At 46.8% G+C, this 25,526-nt stretch overlaps 9 non-coding genes and 3 pseudogenes across 9 annotated transcripts; all 12 read left to right on the plus strand.

The window, feature by feature from the left end:
* The first annotated feature begins 1,186 nt into the window (after positions 1 to 1,186).
* LOC122334991 lies at positions 1,187 to 1,305 on the plus strand. Its single transcript, XR_006248876.1, has one exon. It is a non-coding gene; the product is annotated as a 5S ribosomal RNA (ribosomal RNA).
* Positions 1,306 to 2,705: 1,400 nt separating this feature from the next.
* LOC122334996 lies at positions 2,706 to 2,824 on the plus strand. The gene has a single exon (XR_006248881.1). It is a non-coding gene; the product is annotated as a 5S ribosomal RNA (ribosomal RNA).
* Positions 2,825 to 4,219: 1,395 nt separating this feature from the next.
* On the plus strand, positions 4,220 to 4,337 carry LOC122335024 (annotated as a pseudogene).
* Positions 4,338 to 5,739: 1,402 nt separating this feature from the next.
* On the plus strand, positions 5,740 to 5,858 carry LOC122335004. The gene has a single exon (XR_006248888.1). It is a non-coding gene; the product is annotated as a 5S ribosomal RNA (ribosomal RNA).
* A 1,402-nt stretch (positions 5,859 to 7,260) lies between these two features.
* Positions 7,261 to 7,379, plus strand: LOC122334997. The gene has a single exon (XR_006248882.1). It is a non-coding gene; the product is annotated as a 5S ribosomal RNA (ribosomal RNA).
* Positions 7,380 to 8,779: 1,400 nt separating this feature from the next.
* LOC122335001 lies at positions 8,780 to 8,897 on the plus strand. Its single transcript, XR_006248885.1, has one exon. It is a non-coding gene; the product is annotated as a 5S ribosomal RNA (ribosomal RNA).
* A 1,397-nt stretch (positions 8,898 to 10,294) lies between these two features.
* Positions 10,295 to 10,413, plus strand: LOC122334992. Its single transcript, XR_006248877.1, has one exon. It is a non-coding gene; the product is annotated as a 5S ribosomal RNA (ribosomal RNA).
* A 1,402-nt stretch (positions 10,414 to 11,815) lies between these two features.
* Positions 11,816 to 11,933, plus strand: LOC122335025 (annotated as a pseudogene).
* A 1,390-nt stretch (positions 11,934 to 13,323) lies between these two features.
* Positions 13,324 to 13,443, plus strand: LOC122335003. Its single transcript, XR_006248887.1, has one exon. It is a non-coding gene; the product is annotated as a 5S ribosomal RNA (ribosomal RNA).
* Positions 13,444 to 14,833: 1,390 nt separating this feature from the next.
* On the plus strand, positions 14,834 to 14,941 carry LOC122335019 (annotated as a pseudogene).
* A 1,406-nt stretch (positions 14,942 to 16,347) lies between these two features.
* Positions 16,348 to 16,466, plus strand: LOC122334993. The gene has a single exon (XR_006248878.1). It is a non-coding gene; the product is annotated as a 5S ribosomal RNA (ribosomal RNA).
* Positions 16,467 to 17,854: 1,388 nt separating this feature from the next.
* On the plus strand, positions 17,855 to 17,974 carry LOC122335007. The gene has a single exon (XR_006248891.1). It is a non-coding gene; the product is annotated as a 5S ribosomal RNA (ribosomal RNA).
* The last annotated feature ends 7,552 nt before the right edge of the window (positions 17,975 to 25,526 follow it).

The following is a 25,526-nucleotide window of genomic DNA, read 5'->3' on the forward strand; positions in this document are numbered from 1 at the left end:
CTGAGTTTTTCTACTTGATATTATGTGTATGTGCTGTGCAAAATGTCTTATCTACAGAAACAAGATATGGAGACTGCTGAGCCCATCTACTGGTCGAGAAGAAACAACTGCACCTGGTTCTGTGAAGGACACCCTGAGTGGCAGGAAGAGGCAAGCACAAGCATATAACTATTGTGTGAAATGTAGTGTGAGCATACAGGACTGCCCTGCATGCCTTTAATGCTGTTGTTCTATATCCTGAGCTCAGTCTGAATTATTCTGACTTTATTAAACTAATTAAGATTTTTAGGTTTAAAAGTAAGTCTCATCATTGACAGACCTAAACCTGAGAGGGAAACAACGAAGATTTTCCAAACACAAGGAAGGAATTGATGTAGGGACGAAGGCGTGAAAAAGAAGGAGAAATGGACGTGTTGTTTTGGTGTGGTGAGGGACGGCGGAAATGCCGCGCTCCGGCCAAGTTTGCCAGTGGGGCAAACTTTTTTTTTAACTTTTAGTTTGTTTGACACGTGATCACTCCGAACGGTGTTTCTTTATTCATGTCAGTGGGAGTTTTTTATTGATTTATTTAGTTTTTACGATTTCTAAACAGGTGTGAAAGGTTTTATTTAATTTTGTTCGTGTGAAAGAACTTTTAGAAGTTTTAGTTTGTTTGCCAGGTGATCGCTCCAACGCCGTTTCTTTGTTCATGTCGATGGGTGTTTTGATCGCCTTTAGCTGGAAATGGAGTGTTCATCGTGGTGGTTGTACATTACTGACACTCTGTGCTCCGAATTGTATAGCGTTGAGTGCTTTGACAGGATATGGTTGAAATGTAAATAAAGGTGCCTGATTAATTTGATATCGTTGAGAAATAGACTTGCGTTTACTTGCACTCAGTGTGGCTCGCAGCGTCAGCGATGTTTGTCTTCCAACTGAATTAATGTGAGTTGATTTATTAAGGAAGGAAGGAATTGATGTAGGGACGAAGGCGTGAAAAAGAAGGGAAATGGACGTGTTGTTTTGGCGTGGTGAGGACGGCGGAAACGCCGCGCCCGCCAAGTTTGCCGGTGGGCGCGCTTTTTCTCGGGCAGACAATGTCGAAGAGTTGCAGAAGACATGAAAAGAGTGGAGTGGAAAAGCTGGTGTGCGTCTTTGGCCTGCTGCCGGTGCCTTCTTTAAATAGCTCGCGATTCGGGCCGCTTTCGCTTACGGCCATACCACCCTGAGCACGCCCGATCTCGTCCGATCTCGGAAGCTAAGCAGGGGCGGGCCTGGTTAGTACTTGGATGGGAGACCGCCTGGGAATACCAGGTGCTGTAAGCTTTTGCTTTTCCTTCACCAGTCAGCGGCGCTCTTCTCCAGGGCCCGACTGTTCTTGCTCGCTCCTTTACCCTTTTACATTTGCTGCTGCTTTGCTTTGCCCTTCTCTGTGCCGCTTTCTGCTTCGCTGCTGTGACGGAGGACAGCTCAACGTCGTCATTCTTGCTTTCTCCTCCAGGAGCGATAGACAGACCGTCTCTCTCTCTCTCTACAGCGACCTCTTTAGAGCTGCACGTTCCTTTGCAACTCGGGCCCTTCTCTTCGACTTGAGAGGTTGCCAGTCTTGTTTGTCAGTCCAACCGCTTGAATGCAAACTGCACCGGGGAAAAAATAAATAAATAAACAAATGATTTAAGAAATTCAAGAATCAACCGAAGAGCTAATTATTTATTCGTTTAAAGAAATCCTAGGCACGGCCGCTTTAAGTCCTTCGACGTTAGGCCCCCATTTGTTTCCTCTCGGGGTGCCTGACTACAAAATCCGTATTTGCCTTTTCCGGCGTCAGGAATCCTCAAATAAGATCCACCACATCCACTCTCCTGTAAATTTCAGCTCTGACCCTAATCAAACGACCTGAACATGCTGATCCATGTCTTCAGGATCAATGATTCGTTGAACTCAATTGGTCTATGTTTGCATTGTTTAATAATTGATTCCGTTTTTATTTCATTTTACTTGTTGTAGTTTTTAGTTTTTTTTAAAACTTTTAGTTTGTTTGACACGTGATCACTCCGAACGGTGTTTCTTTATTCATGTCAGTGGGAGTTTTTTATTGATTTATTTAGTTTTTACGATTTCTAAACAGGTGTGAAAGGTTTTATTTAATTTTGTTCGTGTGAAAGAACTTTTAGAAGTTTTAGTTTGTTTGCCAGGTGATCGCTCCGAACGCCGCTTTGTTCATGTCGATGGGTGTTTTGATCGCCTTTAGCTGGAAATGGAGTGTTCATCGTGGTGGTTGTACATTACTGACACTCTGTGCTCCGAATTGTATAGCGTTGAGTGCTTTGACAGGATATGGTTGAAATGTAAATAAAGGTGCCTGATTAATTTGATATCGTTGAGAAATAGACTTGCGCGCTTACTTGCACTCAGTGTGGCTCTGCAGCGTCAGCGATGTTTGTCTTCCAACTGAATTAATGTGAGTTGATTTATTAAGGAAGGAAGGAATTGATGTAGGGACGAAGGCGTGAAAAGAAGGGGAAATGGACGTGTTGTTTTGGCGTGGTGAGGGACGGCGGAAACGCCGCGCTCCGGCCAAGTTTGCCGGTGGGGTGGCTTTTTCTCGGGCAGACAATGTCGAAGAGTTGCAGAAGACATGAAAAGAGTGGAGTGGAAAAGCTGGTGTGCGTCTTTGGCCTGCTGCCGTGCCTTCTTTAAATAGCTCGCATTCGGGAACCGCTTTCGCTTACGGCCATACCACCCTGAGCACGCCCGATCTCGTCCGATCTCGGAAGCTAAGCAGGGGCAGGCCTGGTTAGTACTTGGATGGGAGACCGCCTGGGAATACCAGGTGCTGTAAGCTTTGCTTTTCCTTCACCAGTCAGCGAGCGCTCTTCTCAGGGCCCGACTGTTCTTGCTCGCTCCTTTACCCTTTTACATTTGCTGCTGCTTTGCTTTGCCCTTCTCTGTGCCGCCTTTCTGCTTCGCCGCTGTGACGGAGGACAGCTCAACGTCGTCATTCTTGCTTTCTCCTCCAGGGAGCGATAGACAGACCTTCTCTCTCTCTCTCTACAGCGACCTCTTTAGAGCTGCACGTTCCTTTGCAACTCGGGCCCTTCTCTTCGACTTGAGAGGTTGCCAGTCTTGTTTGTCAGTCCAACCGCTTGAATGCAAACTGCACCGGGAAAAAATAAACAAATAAACAAATGATTTAAGAAATTCAAGAATCAACCGAAGAGCTAATTATTTATTCGTTTAAAGAAATCCTAGGCACGGCCGCTTTAAGTCCTTCGACGTTAGGCCCCCATTTGTTTCCTCTCGGGGTGCCTGACTACAAAATCCGTATTTGCCTTTTCGGCGCCAGGAATCCTCAAATAAGATCCACCACATCCACTCTCCTGTAAATTTCAGCTCTGACCCTAATCAAACGACCTGAACATGCTGATCCATGTCTTCAGGATCAATGATTCGTTGAACTCAATTGGTCTATGTTTGCATTGTTTAATAATTGATTCCGTTTTATTTCATTTTACTTGTTGTAGTTTTTAGTTTTTTTTAACTTTTAGTTTGTTTGACACGTGATCACTCCGAACGGTGTTTCTTTATTCATGTCAGTGGGAGTTTTTATTGATTTATTTAGTTTTTACGATTTCTAAACAGGTGTGAAAGGTTTTATTTAATTTTGTTCGTGTGAAAGAACTTTTAGAAGTTTTAGTTTGTTTGCCAGGTGATCGCTCCGAACGCCCGTTTCTTTGTTCATGTCGATGGGTGTTTTGATCGCTTTAGCTGGAAATGGAGTGTTCATCGTGGTGGTTGTACATTACTGACACTCTGTGCTCCGAATTGTATAGCGTTGAGTGCTTTGACAGGATATGGTTGAAATGTAAATAAAGGTGCCTGATTAATTTGATATCGTTGAGAAATAGACTTGCGCTTACTTGCACTCAGTGTGGCTCGCAGCGTCAGCGATGTTTGTCTTCCAACTGAATTAATGTGAGTTGATTTATTAAGGAAGGAAGGAATTGATGTAGGGACGAAGGCGTGAAAAAGAAGGGGAAATGGACGTGTTGTTTTGGCGTGGTGAGGGACGGCGAAACGCCGCGCCCGCCAAGTTTGCCGGTGGGGCGGCTTTTTCTCGGGCAGACAATGTCGAAGAGTTGCAGAAGACATGAAAAGAGTGGAGTGGAAAAGCTGGTGTGCGTCTTTGGCCTGCTGCCGGTGCCTTCTTTAAATAGCTCGCGATTCGGGGACCGCTTTAAACTACGGCCATACCACCCTGAGCACGCCCGATCTCGTCCGATCTCGAAGCTAAGCAGGGGCAGGCCTGGTTAGTACTTGGATGGGACACCGCCTGGGAATACCAGGTGCTGTAAGCTTTGCTTTTCCTTCACCAGTCAGCGAGCGCTCTTCTCCAGGGCCCGACTGTTCTTGCTCGCTCCTTTACCCTTTTACATTTGCTGCTGCTTTGCTTTGCCCTTCTCTGTGCCGCCTTTCTGCTTCTTCCGCTGTGACGGAGGACAGCTCAACGTCGTCATTCTTGCTTTCTCCTCCAGGGAGCGATAGACAGACCTTCTCTCTCTCTCTCTCACAGCGACCTCTTTAGAGCTGCACGTTCCTTTGCAACTCGGGCCCTTCTCTTCGACTTGAGAGGTTGCCAGTCTTGTTTGTCAGTCCAACCGCTTGAATGCAAACTGCACCGGGAAAAAATAAACAAATAAACAAATGATTTAAGAAATTCAAGAATCAACCAAGAGCTAATTATTTATTCGCTTAAAGAAATCTTAGGCACGGCCGCTTTAAGTCCTTCTCGACGTTAGGCCCCCATTTGTTTCCTCTCGGTGCCTGACTACAAAATCCGTATTTGCCTTTTCTCGCGCCAGGAATCCTCAAATAAGATCCACCACATCCACTCTCCTGTAAATTTCAGCTCTGACCCTAATCAAACGACCTGAACATGCTGATCCATGTCTTCAGGATCAATGATTCGTTGAACTCAATTGGTCTATGTTTGCATTGTTTAATAATTGATTCCGCTTTTTATTTAATTTTACTTGTTGTAGTTTTTAGTTTTTTTTAAACTTTTAGTTTGTTTGACACGTGATCACTCCGAACGGTGTTTCTTTATTCATGTCAGTGGGAGTTTTTATTGATTTATTTAGTTTTTACGATTTCTAAACAGGTGTGAAAGGTTTTATTTAATTTTGTTCGTGTGAAAGAACTTTTAGAAGTTTTAGTTTGTTTGCCAGGTGATCGCTCGAACGCCGCTTTCTTTGTTCATGTCGATGGGTGTTTTGATCGCTTTTAGCTGGAAATGGAGTGTTCATCGTGGTGGTTGTACATTACTGACACTCTGTGCTCCGAATTGTATAGCGTTGAGTGCTTTGACAGGATATGGTTGAAATGTAAATAAAGGTGCCTGATTAATTTGATATCGTTGAGAAATAGACTTGCGCTTACTTGCACTCAGTGTGGCTCGCAGCAGCGTCAGCGATGTTTGTCTTCCAACTGAATTAATGTGAGTTGATTTATTAAGGAAGGAAGGAATTGATGTAGGGACGAAGGCGTGAAAAAGAAGGGGAAATGGACGTGTTGTTTTGGCGTGGTGAGGACGGCGGAAACGCCGCGCTCCGCCAAGTTTGCCGGTGGGGCGGCTTTTTCTCGGCAGACAATGTCAAGAGTTGCAGAAGACATGAAAAGAGTGGAGTGGAAAAGCTGGTGTGTGTCTTTGGCCTGCTGCCGGTGCCTTCTTTAAATAGCTCGCGATTCGGGACCGCTTTCGCTTACGGCCATACCACCCTGAGCACGCCCGATCTCGTCCGATCTCGGAAGCTAAGCAGGGGCAGGCCTGGTTAGTACTTGGATGGGACACCGCCTGGGAATACCAGGTGCTGTAAGCTTTTGCTTTTCCTTCACCAGTCAGCGAGCGCTCTTCTCCAGGGCCCGACTGTTCTTGCTCGCTCCTTTACCCTTTTACATTTGCTGCTGCTTTGCTTTGCCCTTCTCTGTGCCGCCTTTCTGCTTCGCCGCTGTGACGGAGGACAGCTCAACGTCGTCATTCTTGCTTTCTCCTCCAGGGAGCGATAGACAGACCTTCTCTCTCTCTCTCTACAGCGACCTCTTTAGAGCTGCACGTTCCTTTGCAACTCGGGCCCTTCTCTTCGACTTGAGAGGTTGCCAGTCTTGTTTGTCAGTCCAACCGCTTGAATGCAAACTGCACCGGGGAAAAAATAAACAAATAAACAAATGATTTAAGAAATTCAAGAATCAACCGAAGAGCTAATTATTTATTCGTTTAAAGAAATCCTAGGCACGGCCGCTTTAAGTCCTTCGACGTTAGGCCCCCATTTGTTTCCTCTCGGGGTGCCTGACTACAAAATCCGTATTTGCCTTTTCCGGCGTCAGGAATCCTCAAATAAGATCCACCACATCCACTCTCCTGTAAATTTCAGCTCTGACCCTAATCAAACGACCTGAACATGCTGATCCATGTCTTCAGGATCAATGATTCGTTGAACTCAATTGGTCTATGTTTGCATTGTTTAATAATTGATTCCGTTTTTATTTCATTTTACTTGTTGTAGTTTTTAGTTTTTTTTTTTTACTTTTAGTTTGTTTGACACGTGATCACCTCCGAACGGTGTTTCTTTATTCATGTCAGTGGGAGTTTTTTATTGATTTATTTAGTTTTTACGATTTCTAAACAGGTGTGAAAGGTTTTATTTAATTTTGTTCGTGTGAAAGAACTTTTAGAAGTTTTAGTTTGTTTGCCAGGTGATCGCCCCGAACGCCGCTTTTTGTTCATGTCGATGGGTGTTTTGATCGCCTTTAGCTGGAAATGGAGTGTTCATCGTGGTGGTTGTACATTACTGACACTCTGTGCTCCGAATTGTATAGCGTTGAGTGCTTTGACAGGATATGGTTGAAATGTAAATAAAGGTGCCTGATTAATTTGATATCGTTGAGAAATAGACTTGCGCTTACTTGCACTCAGTGTGGCTCGCAGCGTCAGCGATGTTTGTCTTCCAACTGAATTAATGTGAGTTGATTTATTAAGGAAGGAAGGAATTGATGTAGGGACGAAGGCGTGAAAAAGAAGGGAAATGGACGTGTTGTTTTGGGCGTGGTGAGGACGGCGGAAACGCCGCTCCCGCCAAGTTTGCCGGTGGGCGGCTTTTTCTCGGGCAGACAATGTCGAAGAGTTGCAGAAGACATGAAAAGAGTGGAGTGGAAAAGCTGGTGTGCGTCTTTGGCCTGCTGCCGGTGCCTTCTTTAAATAGCTCGCATTCGGGGACCGCTTTCGCTTACGGCCATACCACCCTGAGCACGCCCGATCTCGTCCGATCTCGGAAGCTAAGCAGGGGCAGGCCTGGTTAGTACTTGGATGGGAGACCGCCTGGGAATACCAGGTGCTGTAAGCTTTGCTTTTCCTTCACCAGTCAGCGAGCGCTCTTCTCCAGGGCCCGACTGTTCTTGCTCGCTCCTTTACCCTTTTACATTTGCTGCTGCTTTGCTTTGCCCTTCTCTGTGCCGCCTTTCTGCTTCGCCGCTGTGACGGAGGACAGCTCAACGTCGTCATTCTTGCTTTCTCCTCCAGGGAGCGATAGACAGACCTTCTCTCTCTCTCTCTACAGCGACCTCTTTAGAGCTGCACGCCTTTGCAACTCGGGCCCTTCTCTTCGACTTGAGAGGTTGCCAGTCTTGTTTGTCAGTCCAACCGCTTGAATGCAAACTGCACCGGGGAAAAAATAAACAAATAAACAAATGATTTAAGAAATTCAAGAATCAACCGAAGAGCTAATTATTTATTCGTTTAAAGAAATCCTAGGCACGGCCGCTTTAAGTCCTTCGACGTTAGGCCCCCATTTGTTTCCTCTCGGGGTGCCTGACTACAAAATCCGTATTTGCCTTTTTCCTCCGCGTCAGGAATCCTCAAATAAGATCCACCACATCCACTCTCCTGTAAATTTCAGCTCTGACCCTAATCAAACGACCTGAACATGCTGATCCATGTCTTCAGGATCAATGATTCGTTGAACTCAATTGGTCTATGTTTGCATTGTTTAATAATTGATTCCGTTTTTATTTAATTTTACTTGTTGTAGTTTTTAGTTTTTTTTTAAACTTTTAGTTTGTTTGACACGTGATCACTCCGAACGGTGTTTCTTTATTCATGTCAGTGGGAGTTTTTTATTGATTTATTTAGTTTTTACGATTTCTAAACAGGTGTGAAAGGTTTTATTTAATTTTGTTCGTGTGAAAGAACTTTTAGAAGTTTTAGTTTGTTTGCCAGGTGATCGCTCCGAACGCCGTTTCTTTGTTCATGTCGATGGGTGTTTTGATCGCCTTTAGCTGGAAATGGAGTGTTCATCGTGGTGGTTGTACATTACTGACACTCTGTGCTCCGAATTGTATAGCGTTGAGTGCTTTGACAGGATATGGTTGAAATGTAAATAAAGGTGCCTGATTAATTTGATATCGTTGAGAAATAGACTTGCGTTTACTTGCACTCAGTGTGGCTCGCAGCGTCAGCGATGTTTGTCTTCCAACTGAATTAATGTGAGTTGATTTATTAAGGAAGGAAGGAATTGATGTAGGGACGGCGTGAAAAAGAAGGGGAAATGGACGTGTTGTTTTGGCGTGGTGAGGACGGCGGAAACGCGCGCGCTCCGCCAAGTTTGCCGGTGGGGCGCTTTTTCTCGGGCAGACAATGTCGAAGAGTTGCAGAAGACATGAAAAGAGTGGAGTGGAAAAGCTGGTGTGTGTCTTTGGCCTGCTGCCGGTGCCTTCTTTAAATAGCTCGCATTCGGGAACCGCTTTCGCTTACGGCCATACCACCCTGAGCACGCCCGATCTCGTCCGATCTCGGAAGCTAAGCAGGGCGGGCCTGGTTAGTACTTGGATGGGAGACCGCCTGGGAATACCAGGTGCTGTAAGCTTTGCTTTTCCTTCACCAGTCAGCGAGCGCTCTTCTCCAGGGCCCGACTGTTCTTGCTCGCTCCTTTACCCTTTTACATTTGCTGCTGCTTTGCTTTGCCCTTCTCTGTGCCGCCTTTCTGCTTCGCCGCTGTGACGGAGGACAGCTCAACGTCGTCATTCTTGCTTTCTCCTCCAGGGAGCGATAGACAGACCTTTCTCTCTCTCTACAGCGACCTCTTTAGAGCTGCACGTTCCTTTGCAACTCGGGCCCTTCTCTTCGACTTGAGAGGTTGCCAGTCTTGTTTGTCAGTCCAACCGCTTGAATGCAAACTGCACCGGGAAAAAATAAACAAATAAACAAATGATTTAAGAAATTCAAGAATCAACCGAAGAGCTAATTATTTATTCGTTTAAAGAAATCCTAGGCACGGCCGCTTTAAGTCCTTCGACGTTAGGCCCCCATTTGTTTCCTCTCGGGGTGCCTGACTACAAAATCCGTATTTGCCTTTTCCGCGTCAGGAATCCTCAAATAAGATCCACCACATCCACTCTCCTGTAAATTTCAGCTCTGACCCTAATCAAACGACCTGAACATGCTGATCCATGTCTTCAGGATCAATGATTCGTTGAACTCAATTGGTCTATGTTTGCATTGTTTAATAATTGATTCCGTTTTATTTAATTTTACTTGTTGTAGTTTTTAGTTTTTTTAAACTTTTAGTTTGTTTGACACGTGATCACTCTCGAACGGTGTTTCTTTATTCATGTCAGTGGGAGTTTTTATTGATTTATTTAGTTTTTACGATTTCTAAACAGGTGTGAAAGGTTTTATTTAATTTTGTTCGTGTGAAAGAACTTTTTAGAAGTTTTAGTTTGTTTGCCAGGTGATCGCTCCAACGCCGCTTTCTTTGTTCATGTCGATGGGTGTTTTGATCGCCTTTAGCTGGAAATGGAGTGTTCATCGTGGTGGTTGTACATTACTGACACTCTGTGCTCCGAATTGTATAGCGTTGAGTGCTTTGACAGGATATGGTTGAAATGTAAATAAAGGTGCCTGATTAATTTGATATCGTTGAGAAATAGACTTGCGTTTACTTGCACTCAGTGTGGCTCGCAGCGTCAGCGATGTTTGTCTTCCAACTGAATTAATGTGAGTTGATTTATTAAGGAAGGAAGGAATTGATGTAGGGACGAAGGCGTGAAAAAGAAGGGGAAATGGACGTGTTGTTTTGGCGTGGTGAGGGACGGCGGAAACGCCGCGCTCCGGCCAAGTTTGCCGGTGGGGCGGCTTTTTCTCGGGCAGACAATGTCGAAGAGTTGCAGAAGACATGAAAAGAGTGGAGTGGAAAAGCTGGTGTGTGTCTTTGGCCTGCTGCCGGTGCCTTCTTTAAATAGCTCGCATTCGGGAACCGCTTTCGCTTACGGCCATACCACCCTGAGCACGCCCGATCTCGTCCGATCTCGGAAGCTAAGCAGGGGCGGGCCTGGTTAGTACTTGGATGGGAGACCGCCTGGGAATACCAGGTGCTGTAAGCTTTTGCTTTTCCTTCACCAGTCAGCGAGCGCTCTTCTCCAGGGCCCGACTGTTCTTGCTCGCTCCTTTACCCTTTTACATTTGCTGCTGCTTTGCTTTGCCCTTCTCTGTGCCGCCTTTCTGCTTCGCCGCTGTGACGGAGGACAGCTCAACGTCGTCATTCTTGCTTTCTCCTCCAGGGAGCGATAGACAGACCTTCTCTCTCTCTCTCTCTACAGCGACCTCTTTAGAGCTGCACGTTCCTTTGCAACTCGGGCCCTTCTCTTCGACTTGAGAGGTTGCCAGTCTTGTTTGTCAGTCCAACCGCTTGAATGCAAACTGCACCGGGAAAAAATAAACAAATAAACAAATGATTTAAGAAATTCAAGAATCAACCGAAGAGCTAATTATTTATTCGTTTAAAGAAATCCTAGGCACGGCCGCTTTAAGTCCTTCTCGACGTTAGGCCCCCATTTGTTTCCTCTCGGGGTGCCTGACTACAAAATCCGTATTTGCCTTTTCCGGCGTCAGGAATCCTCAAATAAGATCCACCACATCCACTCTCCTGTAAATTTCAGCTCTGACCCTAATCAAACGACCTGAACATGCTGATCCATGTCTTCAGGATCAATGATTCGTTGAACTCAATTGGTCTATGTTTGCATTGTTTAATAATTGATTCCGTTTTTATTTAATTTTACTTGTTGTAGTTTTTAGTTTTTTTTAAACTTTTAGTTTGTTTGACACGTGATCACTCCGAACGGTGTTTCTTTATTCATGTCAGTGGGAGTTTTTTATTGATTTATTTAGTTTTTACGATTTCTAAACAGGTGTGAAAGGTTTTATTTAATTTTGTTCGTGTGAAAGAACTTTTAGAAGTTTTAGTTTGTTTGCCAGGTGATCGCTCCAACGCCGCTTCTTTGTTCATGTCGATGGGTGTTTTGATCGCTTTTAGCTGGAAATGGAGTGTTCATCGTGGTGGTTGTACATTACTGACACTCTGTGCTCCGAATTGTATAGCGTTGAGTGCTTTGACAGGATATGGTTGAAATGTAAATAAAGGTGCCTGATTAATTTGATATCGTTGAGAAATAGACTTGCGCTTACTTGCACTCAGTGTGGCTCGCAGCGTCAGCGTATGTTTGTCTTCCAACTGAATTAATGTGAGTTGATTTATTAAGGAAGGAAGGAATTGATGTAGGGACGAAGGCGTGAAAAAGAAGGGGAAATGGACGTGTTGTTTTGGCGTGGTGAGGGCGGCGGAAACGCCGCTCCGCCAAGTTTGCCGGTGGGCGGCTTTTTCTCGGCAGACAATGTCGAAGAGTTGCAGAAGACATGAAAAGAGTGGAGTGGAAAAGCTGGTGTGCGTCTTTGGCCTGCTGCCGGTGCCTTCTTTAAATAGCTCGCGATTCGGGGACCGCTTTCGCTTCATACCATACCACCTGAGCACGCCCGATCTCGTTTGATCTCGGAAGCTAAGCAGGGGCGGGCCTGGTTAGTACTTGGATGGGAGACCGCCTGGGAATACCAGGTGCGGTAAGCTTTGCTTTTCCTTCACCAGTCAGCGAGCGCTCTTCTCCAGGGGCCCGACTGTTCTTGCTCGCTCCTTTACCCTTTTACATTTGCTGCTGCTTTGCTTTGCCCTTCTCTGTGCCGCCTTTCTGCTTCTGCTGCTGTGACGGAGGACAGCTCAACGTCGTCATTCTTGCTTTCTCCTCCAGGGAGCGAGTAGACAGACCTTCTCTCTCTCTCTACAGCGACCTCTTTAGAGCTGCACGTTCTTTTGCAACTCGGGCCCTTCTTCTTCGACTTGAGAGGTTGCCAGTCTTGCTTGTCAGTCCAACCGCTTGAATGCAAACTGCACCGGGAAAAAATAAATAAATAAACAAATGATTTAAGAAATTCAAGAATCAACCGAAGAGCTAATTATTTATTCGTTTAAAGAAATCTCTAGGCACGGCCGCTTTAAGTCCTTCGACGTTAGGCCCCCATTTGTTTCCTCTCGGGTGCCTGACTACAAAATCCGTATTTGCCTTTTCCGCGCCAGGAATCCTCAAATAAGATCCACCACATCCACTCTCCTGTAAATTTCAGCTCTGACCTAATCAAACGACCTGAACATGCTGATCCATGTCTTCAGGATCAATGATTCGTTGAACTCAATTGGTCTATGTTTGCATTGTTTAATAATTGATTCCGCTTTATTTCATTTTACTTGTTGTAGTTTTTAGTTTTTTTTAACTTTTAGTTTGTTTGACACGTGATCACTCCGAACGGTGTTTCTTTATTCATGTCAGTGGGAGTTTTTATTGATTTATTTAGTTTTTACGATTTCTAAACAGGTGTGAAAGGTTTTATTTAATTTTGTTCGTGTGAAAGAACTTTTAGAAGTTTTAGTTTGTTTGCCAGTTGATCGCCTCGAACGCCGCTTTCTTTGTTCATGTCGATGGGTGTTTTGATCGCTTTAGCTGGAAATGGAGTGTTCATCGTGGTGGTTGTACATTACTGACACTCTGTGCTCCGAATTGTATAGCGCTTGAGTGCTTTGACAGGATATGGTTGAAATGTAAATAAAGGTGCCTGATTAATTTGATATCGTTGAGAAATAGACTTGCGCTTACTTGCACTCAGTGTGGCTCTGTGAGCGCCAGCGATGTTTGTCTTCCAACTGAATTAATGTGAGTTGATTTATTAAGGAAGGAAGGAATTGATGTAGGGACGGCGTGAAAAGAAGGGGAAATGGACGTGTTGTTTTGGCGTGGTGAGGACGGCGGAAACGCCGCGCCCGCCAAGTTTGCCGGGGGGCGCTTTTTCTCGGCAGACAATGTCGAAGAGTTGCAGAAGACATGAAAAGAGTGGAGGGAAAAGCTGGTGTGCGTCTTTGGCCTGCTGCCGGTGCCTTCTTTAAATAGCTCGCATTCGGGGGCGCTTTTGCTTACGGCCATACCACCCCTGAGCACGCCCGATCTCGTCCGATCTCGGAAGCTAAGCAGGGGCGGGCCTGGTTAGTACTTGGATGGGAGACCGCCTGGGAATACCAGGTGCTGTAAGCTTTGCTTTTCCTTCACCAGTCAGCGAGCGCTCTTCTCCAGGGCCCGACTGTTCTTGCTCGCTCCTTTACCCTTTTACATTTGCTGCTGCTTTGCTTTGCCCTTCTCTGTGCCGCCTTTCTGCTTCGTCGCTGTGACGGAGGACAGCTCAACGTCGTCATTCTTGCTTTCTCCTCCAGGGAGCGATAGACAGACCTTTCTCTCTCTCTCTACAGCGACTCTTTAGAGCTGCACGTTCTTTGCAACTCGGGCCCTTCTTTCGACTTGAGAGGTTGCCAGTCTTGCTTGTCAGTCCAACCGCTTGAATGCAAACTGCACCGGGGAAAAAATAAATAAATAAACAAATGATTTAAGAAATTCAAGAATCAACCGAAGAGCTAATTATTTATTCGCTTAAAGAAATCTCAGGCACGGCCGCTTTAAGTCCTTCGACGTTAGGGCCCCCATTTGTTTCCTCTCGGGTGCCTGACTACAAAATCCGATTTGCCTTTTCCCGCGCCAGGAATCCTCAAATAAGATCCACCACATCCACTCTCCTGTAAATTTCAGCTCTGACCCTAATCAAACGACCTGAACATGCTGATCCATGTCTTCAGGATCAATGATTCGTTGAACTCAATTGGTCTATGTTTGCATTGTTTAATAATTGATTCCGTTTTTATTTCATTTTACTTGTTGTAGTTTTTAGTTTTTTTTTTACTTTTAGTTTGTTTGACACGTGATCACTCCGAACGGTGTTTCTTTATTCATGTCAGTGGGAGTTTTTATTGATTTATTTAGTTTTTACGATTTCTAAACAGGTGTGAAAGGTTTTATTTAATTTTGTTCGTGTGAAAGAACTTTTAGAAGTTTTAGTTTGTTTGCCAGGTGATCGCTCCGAACGCCGTTTCTTTGTTCATGTCGATGGGTGTTTTGATCGCCTTTAGCTGGAAATGGAGTGTTCATCGTGGTGGTTGTACATTACTGACACTCTGTGCTCCGAATTGTATAGCGTTGAGTGCTTTGACAGGATATGGTTGAAATGTAAATAAAGGTGCCTGATTAATTTGATATCGTTGAGAAATAGACTTGCGCTTACTTGCACTCAGTGTGGCTCGCAGCGTCAGCGATGTTTGTCTTCCAACTGAATTAATGTGAGTTGATTTATTAAGGAAGGAAGGAATTGATGTAGGGACGAAGGCGTGAAAAGAAGGGGAAATGGACGTGTTGTTTTGGCGTGGTGAGGGACGGCGAAACGCCAGCGCCCGCCAAGTTTGCCGTGGGGCGGCTTTTTCTCGGGCAGACAATGTCAAGAGTTGCAGAAGACATGAAAAGAGGGAGGGAAAAGCTGGTGTGCGTCTTTGGCCTGCTGCCGGTGCCTTCTTTAAATAGCTCGCATTCGGGGACCGCTTTAGCTTACGGCCATACCACCCTGAGCACGCCCGATCTCGGAAGCTAAGCAGGGGCGGGCCTGGTTAGTACTTGGATGGGAGACCGCCTGGGAATACAGGTGCTGTAAGCTTTTGCTTTTCCTTCACCAGTCAGCGAGCGCTCTTCTCCAGGGCCCGACTGTTCTTGCTCGCTCCTTTACCCTTTTACATTTGCTGCTGCTTTGCTTTGCCCTTCTCTGTGCCGCCTTTCTGCTTCGTCGCTGTGACGGAGGACAGCTCAACGTCGTCATTCTTGCTTTCTCCTCCAGGGAGCGATAGACAGACCTTCTCTCTCTCTCTCTACAGCGACCTCTTTAGAGCTGCACGTTCTTTTGCAACTCGGGCCCTTCTCTTCGACTTGAGAGGTTGCCAGTCTTGCTTGTCAGTCCAACCGCTTGAATGCAAACTGCACCGGGGAAAAAATAAATAAATAAACAAATAATTTAAGAAATTCAAGAATCAACCGAAGAGCTAATTATTTATTCGTTTAAAGAAATCCTAGGCACGGCCGCTTTAAGTCCTTCGACGTTAGGCCCCATTTGTTTCCTCTCGGGGTGCCTGACTACAAAATCCGTGATTTGCCTTTTCCCGCGCTGTTAGGAATCCTCAAATAAGATCCACCACATCCACTCTCCTGTAAATTTCAGCTCTGACCCTAATCAAACGACCTGAACATGCTGATCCATGTCTTCAGGATCAATGATTCGTTGAACTCAATTGGTCTATGTTTGCATTGTTTAATAATTGATTCCGTTTTTTTTCTTCATTTTACTTGTTGTAGTTTTTAGTTTTTTTTTACTTTTAGTTTGTTTGATACGTGATCACTCCTAACGGTGTTTCTTTATTCATGTCAGTGGGAGTTTTTATTGATTTATTTAGTTTTTACGATTTCTAAACAGGTGTGAAAGGTTTTATTTAATTTTGTTCGTGTGAAAGAACTTTTTAGAAGTTTTAGTTTGTTTGCCAGTTGATCGCTCCGAACGCCGTTTCTTTGTTCATGTCGATGGGTGTTTTGATCGCCTTTAGCTGGAAATGGAGTGTTCATCGTGGTGGTTGTACATTACTGACACTCTGTGCTCCGAATTGTATAGCGTTGAGTGCTTTGACAGGATATGGTTGAAATGTAAATAAAGGTGCCTGATTAATTTGATATCGTTGAGAAATAGACTTGCGCTTACTTGCACTCAGTGTGGCTCGCAGCGTCCAGCGATGTTTGTCTTCCAACTGAATTAATGTGAGTTGATTTATTAAGGAAGGAAGGAATTGATGTAGGGACGAAGGCGTGAAAAGAAGGGGAAATGGACGTGTTGTTTTGGCGTGGTGAGGGGCGGCGAAAACGCCGCGCCCGCCAAGTTTGCCGGTGGGGCGGCTTTTTCTCGGGCAGACAATGTCGAAGAGTTGCAGAAGACATGAAAAGAGTGGAGTGGAAAAGCTGGTGTGCGTCTTTGGCCTGCTGCCGGTGCCTTCTTTAAATAGCTCGCATTCGGGGGCCACTTTTGCTTACGGCCATACCACCCTGAGCACGCCCGATCTCGTCCGATCTCGGAAGCTAAGCAGGGGCGGGCCTGGTTAGTACTTGGATGGGAGACCGCCTGGGAATACCAGGTGCTGTAAGCTTTTGCTTTTCCTTCACCAGTCAGCGAGCGCTCTTCTCCAGGGCCCGACTGTTCTTGCTCGCTCCTTTACCCTTTTACATTTGCTGCTGCTTTGCTTTGCCCTTCTCTGTGCCGCCTTTCTGCTTCGTCGCTGTGACGGAGGACAGCTCAACGTCGTCATTCTTGCTTTCTCCTCCAGGGAGCGATAGACAGACCTTCTCTCTCTCTCTCTACAGCGACCTCTTTAGAGCTGCACGTTCTTTTGCAACTCGGGCCCTTCTCTTCGACTTGAGAGGTTGCCAGTCTTGCTTGTCAGTCCAACCGCTTGAATGCAAACTGCACCGGGGAAAAAATAAATAAATAAACAAATGATTTAAGAAATTCAAGAATCAACCAAGAGCTAATTATTTATTCGTTTAAAGAAATCCTAGGCACGGCCGCTTTAAGTCCTTCTCGACGTTAGGCCCCCATTTGTTTCTCTCGGTGCCTGACTACAAAATCCGTGATTTGCCTTTTCCCGCGTCAGGAATCCTCAAATAAGATCCACCACATCCACTCTCCTGTAAATTTCAGCTCTGACCCTAATCAAACGACCTGAACATGCTGATCCATGTCTTCAGGATCAATGATTCGCTGAACTCAATTGGTCTATGTTTGCATTGTTTAATAATTGATTCTGTTTTTATTTCATTTTACTTGTTGTAGTTTTTAGTTTTTTTTTTTTACTTTTAGTTTGTTTGACACGTGATCACTCCGAACGGTGTTTCTTTATTCATGTCAGTGGGAGTTTTTTATTGATTTATTTAGATTTCTAAACAGGTGTGAAAGGTTTTATTTAATTTTGTTCGTGTGAAAGAACTTTTTAGAAGTTTTAGTTTGTTTGCCAGGTGATCGCTCCGCTTCGCTTTCTTTGTTCATGTCGATGGGTGTTTTGATCGCTTTTAGCTGGAAATGGAGTGTTCATCGTGGTGGTTGTACATTACTGACACTCTGTGCTCCGAATTGTATAGCGTTGAGTGCTTTGACAGGATATGGTTGAAATGTAAATAAAGGTGCCTGATTAATTTGATATCGTTGAGAAATAGACTTGCGTTTACTTGCACTCAGTGTGGCTCGCAGCGCCAGCGATGTTTGTCTTCCAACTGAATTAATGTGAGTTGATTTATTAAGGAAGGAAGGAATTGATGTAGGGACGAAGGCGTGAAAGAAGGGGAAATGGACGTGTTGTTTTGGCGTGGTGAGGACGGCGGAAACGCCGCGCTCCGCCAAGTTTGCGGTGGGGCGGCTTTTTCTCGGCAGACAATGTCGAAGAGTTGCAGAAGACATGAAAAGAGTGGAGGGAAAAGCTGGTGTGCGTCTTTGGCCTGCTGCCGTGCCTTCTTTAAATAGCTCGCATTGGGGGCTACTTTTGCTTACGGCCATACCACTTCTGAGCACGCCCGATCTCGTCCGATCTCGGAAGCTAAGCAGGGGCGGGCCTGGTTAGTACTTGGATGGGAGACCGCCTGGGAATACCAGGTGCTGTAAGCTTTTGCTTTTCCTTCACCAGTCAGCGAGCGCTCTTCTCCAGGGCCCGACTGTTCTTGCTCGCTCCTTTACCCTTTTACATTTGCTGCTGCTTTGCTTTGCCCTTCTCTGTGCCGCCTTTCTGCTTCGTCGCTGTGACGGAGGACAGCTCAACGTCGTCATTCTTGCTTTCTCCTCCAGGGAGCGATAGACAGACCTTCTCTCTCTCTCTACAGCGACCTCTTTAGAGCTGCACGTTCCTTTGCAACTCGGGCCCTTCTCTTCGACTTGAGAGGTTGCCAGTCTTGTTTGTCAGTCCAACCGCTTGAATGCAAACTGCACCGGGGAAAAAATAAATAAATAAATAAATAAACAAATTCAAGAATCAACCGAAGAGCTAATTATTTATTCGTTTAAAGAAATCCTAGGCACGGCCGCTTTAAGTCCTTCGACATTAGGCCCCATTTGTTTCCTCTCGGGTGCCTGACTACAAAATTCGCATTTGCCTTTTCCTGCGTCAGGAATCCTCAAATAAGATCCACCACATCCACTCTCCTGTAAATTTCAGCTCTGACCCTAATCAAACGACCTGAACATGCTGATCCATGTCTTCAGGATCAATGATTCGTTGAACTCAATTGGTCTATGTTTGCGCTTGTTTAATATTTGATTCCGTTTTTATTTCATTTTACTTGATATAGTTTTTTTTTTTTTTTTAGTTTGTTTGACACGTGATCGCTCTGAACGGCGCTTTCTTTGTTCATGTCATTGGGTGTTTTTATCGCTTTTTAGCCAGAAATGGACTGTTTAACGTGGTCGCGTACATTACTGACACTCTATGTCAGACCGACAAACCTTTTCACTGTCCATTTACAGGAGAGTGGATGTGTGGACCTTATTTGATTTCATTCGCTTAGTAGTTCGGAGAACAGGGTATCAGTATCGCACAGCGACCACGTTGATCACTCCATTTCAGCTAAAGGCGATAAAAACTCCCGTTTAAATAAACAAAGACACAGAAGACCAGTATCAGAAATACACTGATTTTGTAGTGCATTGAAATTAAATGCATTGAGACTTTGCATTGCTTTGAACAATTGGGTTATTCAACATACCTTCTTAATTTAATGTTGTCATCCACATTTACCACGGTAAAGACATAAATGGTGGCATGAGGATGGAGAGATTCAAGCAGAGAAAAAAAAAACAGTATCTTAAATACACATATTTTGTGGTGCATTGAAATTAAATGCATTGAGACTTTGCATTGCATTGAACATTAGGGTTATTCAACATACCTTGTTAATTTAATGTTGTCATCCACTTTTACCACGGTAAAAACTCAAACAGTGGCATGTAGATGAAATGTAGAAAAAAATACAGAAATCTTAGAAATACACAGATTTTATGCTTTTGAATAAAAAAATGTATTTTATTTCGTAATAAACATTTGGGTTACTGAACCTGCCTTGTTAGTTGGATGTTGTTATACAACCCACATTTACCGCGGTAAAGGCTCAAACAGTGGTATGTAGATAAAGTGAACTGAACTGAACATGGTGTATACAAATCAGAAAAAATATTGGTTTATACTATAGTGAATGTTTGGGGTTTTTTTTACTGAAATTACCTAGTTCAGTTAATGTTAGTAACTTACTAACATTTACCACGGTAAAGACATAAACAGAGGCATTTAAATGAAATATAGAAAGAGACACAGAAGGCCAGTATCAGAAATACACAGATTTTGTGGTGCATTGAAATTAAATGCATTGAGATTTTGCATTGCATTGAACAATTGGGTTATTCAAAATACCGTGTTAATTTAATGTTGTCATCCACTTTTACCATGGTAAAAACTCAAACAGTGGCATGTAGATGAAATATATAAAGAGTCACAGAAGACCAGTATGACAAATTCACAGAGTTTGTGGTGCATTGAAATTAAATGCATTGAGACTTTGCATTGCATTGAACAATTGGGTTATTCAACATACCTTCTTAATTTAAGGTTTTCATCCACATTTATCATGGTAAAGACATAAACGGTGGCATGTAGATGGAGAGATTCAAGCAGACAAAAAAAAACAGTATCAGAAATACATTGATTTTGTAGTGCATTGAACAATTGGATTATTCAACATTCCTTGTTAATAACCCTTGACAACATTAAATTAACAAGTGCATTGCATTGAACATTAGGGTTATTCAACATACCTTCTTAATTTAAGGTTGTCATCCACATTTACCATGGTAAAGGCATAAACGGTGGCATGTAGATGGAGAGATTCAAGCAGACAAAAAAAGACCAGTATCAGAAATACATTGATTTTGTAGTGCATTCAAATTAAATGCATTGAGACTTTTGCATTGCATTGAACAATTGGGTTATTCAACGTACCTTCTTAATTTAATGTTGTCATCCACTTTTACCATGGTAAAAACTCAAACACTTTTATGTAGATGAAATATATAAAGAGTCACAGAAGACCAGTATCAGAAATACACAGATTTTGTGGTGCATTGAAATTAAATGCATTGAGACTTTGCATTGCATTTAACATTTGTGTTATTCAACATACCTTGTTAATTTAATGTTGTCATCAACATTTACCACGGTAAAGACATAAACGGTGGCATGTAGATGGAGAGATTCAAGCAGAGAAAAAAAACAGTATCAGAAATACACAGATTTTGTGGTGCATTGAAATTAAATGCATTGCGACTTTGCATTGCATTAAATAATTGGGTTATTCAACATACTGTGACGGGTGAAGAAACACACAGCAAGGAGGGCTCAAGTGAAAATCCCGGAGGGTGGATTTTATTCCAGAAAGCAAAAATGACAAAAGAAGTACGGGTGAAAGTGCCGGTCCGTGGGATACGCGTGTTCGGTGCTCGCTCTCTTTCTTCGTGGTGCAGAGTGAAGTGCGTGCCGTGGGGTGCCGGGCTGACCAGTCTACACGCTGCTTTCTGCGGGGGACAAGAGAAGAGTCGTTAGAGTTAGCGTTAGAGTTCATGGAGGCAAAAGCTCACTGACAGCATGCTGCGTAGCCTTTTATCCTGTCCCGCTGATGAGCGACAGCTGAGACCGGTCAGCCTGTCATGAGTGCATGCACGTGCTCCTCGTTGTTTACCAGGGCGACGCTGATGGCTGCTCGACGCTCACACACTCCCCTAAGTGTCGCCCTGGTCCTGAAAATGAAACGTGCCGTTAGGGAGAAGCCGGGTGGGCGGGGTGACCCTGACAGACCTCCGCGAAAGCTGCCCAGATCCGAGAGGGCTCATCCGCATTGGCGTTACGCCGCTCCAGCTCGGTGACGCACAACAAAGTTGAAGTCCTGGAGCGCTAGGAACCACCAGGTCACCCCTCGCGTTGGTTTCTTGGCCCGGCCATCCATTGCAGTGGGGCGGGTCGGTGAGGAGGGTGAACTTCGGACAAGGAGGTAATACCGCAGCTCCAGGACGCCCACTTGACGGCCAGGGCCTCCTTTTCTACCGCCCGCGTAGTTTCTCTCGGCTGGGGACAGCTTCGACTGATGTATAAGACTGGATGCTCCTCGCCTCCCGGATTTGGGAGAGAACTGCCCCAACCCCGTGACGGAGGCATCCGTCTGTAACAGAAAGGGGCAGCTGAAATCCGCACTCGAAGGACCGGTTCCGATGTTAGCGCCTTCTCGATCTTCCCGAACGCCTCTCGGTCTCGGTGTCCACTTTATCTTCTCCGCTGCCCTTCCTGGTTAGGTCCGTCAGGGAGGCGGCTAAAGAGGAGAAGTTGGGGATAAAACAACGATAGTAGCCCGCCAACCCCAGAAAGGCTCGTACCTGGGTTTTGGTGAGGGGCCTCGGGGCATTCTTGACCGCTTCCACCTTGTCTTCCTGGTGCCGGATAAGGCCCCTCCCGACTTGGTAACCCAGGTACCTTGCTTCAGACAGTGCCAGGTGACATTTCCTGGGGTTGGCTGTGAGCCCAGCCCTCCGGAGTTCAGACAGCACCCTCCGCAAGCGCTCTAGGTGGTCCTCCCAGGTCTCCGAGTGGATGACAACGTCGTCCAGATAGGCCGCGGCGTAGCTCTGATGGGGAGGGAGGACAACGTCCATCATATGCTGGAAGGTTGCGGGGGCCCCGTGAAGTCCGAAGAAAATGCAGTTTTAGGTCTTGAGGACTTAGAGAGGGGTACCTGCCAGTAGCCTTTTGTCAGGTCAAGTGTAGAGATGTACCGGGCCCTTCCCAGTCAGTCCAACAACTCGTCCACACGGGGCATGGGGTACCCGTCAAACTCGGAGACCTCGTTCAACCGGCGGAAATCGTTGCAGAAGCGTCCGAGAACTGACCGACCAGGTGCTGGAGCTCCCCCTTCTGGGCAGCCGAAAGATGGGGGTTGGTGTCAACAACCACGGGACCGGTAGTCGCAAGGCCGGAGACTTGGCCCCTCGTTCCCTCTCCACCTCTTGAGGAGGTTGACGTGGTAGATCTGGTCGGCTCATCGACGGTCGGGCTGGTGTATTCGGTACGTAACGGGGCCGAGTTTTTCCATTACCGTGTAGGGCCCCTGCCACGTCGCCAGGAACTTACAGGCTGCCGTAAGAACGAGGACCAAGACCTTGTCACCAGGCTGGAATTCCCGTGGTTGGGCTGCCCGGTTGTAGTCTCGTTGTTGGGCCTGTTGAGCTTTACACAGGTGGTCCCGGACTAATGGCATGACGCGGTCTATCCGGTCCCTCATCTCCTTGACGTGCTCCACAACGGTACGATGGGCTGCCGGCTGCTGCTCCCAGGCCTCCTTGGCGACGTCCAGGAGGCCCCGAGGCTGTCGGCCAAAGAGGAGTTTGAAGGGGCGTGAACCCCGTTGAGGCTTGGGAACCTCCCGGATGCCGAAGAGTATATACGGCAGCATCAAGTCCCAGTCCCGTCTGTCTTCGGCCACCACATCTCGGAGCATCTGTTTGAGTGTCTGGTTGAACCTCTCAACCAGGCCGTCCGTCTGTGGGTGGTAGACCGTGGTCCTCAACTGTTTTACTTGCAGCAGCCGGCAGAGGTCAGCCATTAGCCGGGACATGAAGGGGGTACCTTGATCGGTCAGGATCTCGGCTGGTATGCCGACCCGGCTGAAGAGGAGGAACAGCTCCTTGGCGATTACCTTCGCAGTGGCCTTCCGGAGGGGTACCGCCTTGGGGAAACGGGTGGCGTAGTCGAAGATAACCAGCACGTGTTCGTGTCCCCGGGCGGACTTCGGCAACGGCCCCACTAGGTCCATCCCGATGCGCTCGAAGGGCACGTCGATGATGGGTAGCGGAATGAGATGACTGGGGGAAGAGTGCGGCGTCGTTGTTAGCTGGCACGTCGGGCAGGCCTGGCAGAACCATTTCACCTCAGCATCGAGACCTGGCCAGTGAAACCAGTCCCGGAATTCTTTGCGCCCGTGTTGGCGGCCCAAGGTGTCCGCCATCGGATGGGAGTGGGCCAGCTCTAATATTGCCTCAGTCTTTGTTTTTGGGACAACCAACAGCAGCTTCTCCTCCCCCCTCCGCTGGGCGACACAGTACAACAGGCCATTTTTCACCACAAAATGTGGGAGAGGATGGGGCCTTGGCTGCACGTCCTGTCCCTCTACAACGCGCACTTGCGGCCAACAGTGTTTAAGGCGGTCGTCTTCCTTTTGGGCCTTGGCGAATGAGCCCCCAGATACCTGTTGGAACACATCAAAAAACAGGTTAGAACTCTGGGAGGGTCTCTCCTTCTCTCCGCTGTCTGAGGCCGCCAGTAATGCCGGGCGTGTCCGTGGCACGCGGGCTGGCCGTGGTTGTTGGCGGTTCCCACTGGGTCGGCAGGCTGAGTGGGGGCGGCGAGCAGGTGATCAAATCCCGGCCAGTCCCTTCCCAACAAGATTGGTACTGGTAGGTCCTTCACCACCCCGACTTGCACTGTCCAGGTCCCTGGCTTGGCCGAGATATCAACGCGTTGAGCCAGAACTTGCAGAGTGTCCCCGTGCACACAGGTGATGGGAAGGAGTTTCTTCTTCTTCTCCTCCGTGCAGGGGGGCCAGGATGTTCGCGCGCACCAGGGTGACTGTGCTGCCCGAGTCCAGCAGAGCCCGGAAGGATTTCCCGTTCACCTGGACCTTGGCCTCCGGAGCCCCCTTGGGCGGCTCGTGGTGCACGATGCAGCCGGCCAGCCATGCAGGTGCAGGGGGTGCCGGATCTTCCGTTGGCATGGGTTCATCACGTGGAGAGGGAACCGCCGGCCTGCTGACTGGTCTCAACCTGCCTCTGGCGCGCACGCTCCTGGACCACCTCCGGGAAAAGGCAGCTCTCCCCCAGGCTCCCGATATTGGGCGCGTCCGCCAGTTCCACTGCCTCGGCGAGCTCGTTGGTTGTGGCTGGGTTCCGCATTTTGACCCCTGTCTGTGAGCGCGGGTAAGGCCTCTCAAAAATCGATCCACTACCACGCGCTCCACCACCTGACCTGTGGTTGGGGACCCGTCTAGAAGCCAGTGTTGGGCGAGGTGCGTGAGCTCGGCTGCTTGCGCACGGGCAGGAAGGCGTGGGTTATACTCCCAGCTGTGAAACTGTTGGGCCGTGGCTACCGGCGAGAGGCCGAGTTGGGAGAGGATTTCTCGGCGCACTTCTTGGTAGCTTTCTGCCGCTTCGCACGCGCGCGAAATAATATGCGCTGCGCCTCGCCCGATTAAGAGGGGCTAGTATCCGCGCCCACTCCTCGGGGTGCCAACCCTCTGCGTTCGCTGTAGTCTCAAACATTTTCAAGTACGCCTCTGGATCATCATCCGCGGACATTTTCGGCAGCAGTTTGGTGGCTTGGGCTCGGGGGTCCGGCAGCGGAATCTGTTGGGCAGCGGCGGATCGTAGGGCGGCGAGCTCCCGCTCCGCTTCGCCCTGTCGAGTAGCCAAGTGCTCCATGATTTGTTGCTGGAGGACGCTAACCTCAGTGAGCCGTTGTATCAGTTCCTCCATGGCGGGGGAGGAGCGCTACACCACGTGGTAAACTAAAAGGGGGGCAGAGAAAAAAAATATATATAAGGAAGCGATTTAGATCACTTGCCGGTGTTTCTTCACACTCTTGCTCGCATTCTCCACCAGTGTGACGGGGTGAAGAAACACACAGCAAGGAGGGCTCAAGTGAAAATCCCGGAGGTGGATTTTATTCAGAAAGCAAAAAAATGACAAAAGAAGTACGGGTGAAAGTGCCGGTCCGTGGGATACGCGTGCTCCGGTGCTCGTTCTCTTTCTTCGTGGTGCAGAGTGAAGTGCGTGCCGTGGGGTGCCGGCTGACCAGTCTACACACTGCTTTCTGCGGGGGACAAGAGTCATGGAGGCAAAGCTCACTGACAGCATGCGCGTAGCCTTTATCCTGGCCCGCTGATGAGCGACAGCTGAGACCGGTCAGCCTGTAATGAGTGCATGCATGTGCTCCTCGTTGTTTACCAGGGCGACGCTGATGGCTGCTCGGGACGTTCGTCACAATACCTTCTTAATTTAATGTTGTCATCTACTTTTACCACTGTAAAAACTCAAACAGTGGCATGTGGATGAAACATACAAAGAGACACAGAAGACC

The sequence above is a fragment of the Puntigrus tetrazona genome, unplaced genomic scaffold (assembly GCF_018831695.1).
Source record: "Puntigrus tetrazona isolate hp1 unplaced genomic scaffold, ASM1883169v1 S000000692, whole genome shotgun sequence".
Lineage (NCBI taxonomy): Eukaryota > Metazoa > Chordata > Actinopteri > Cypriniformes > Cyprinidae > Puntigrus > Puntigrus tetrazona.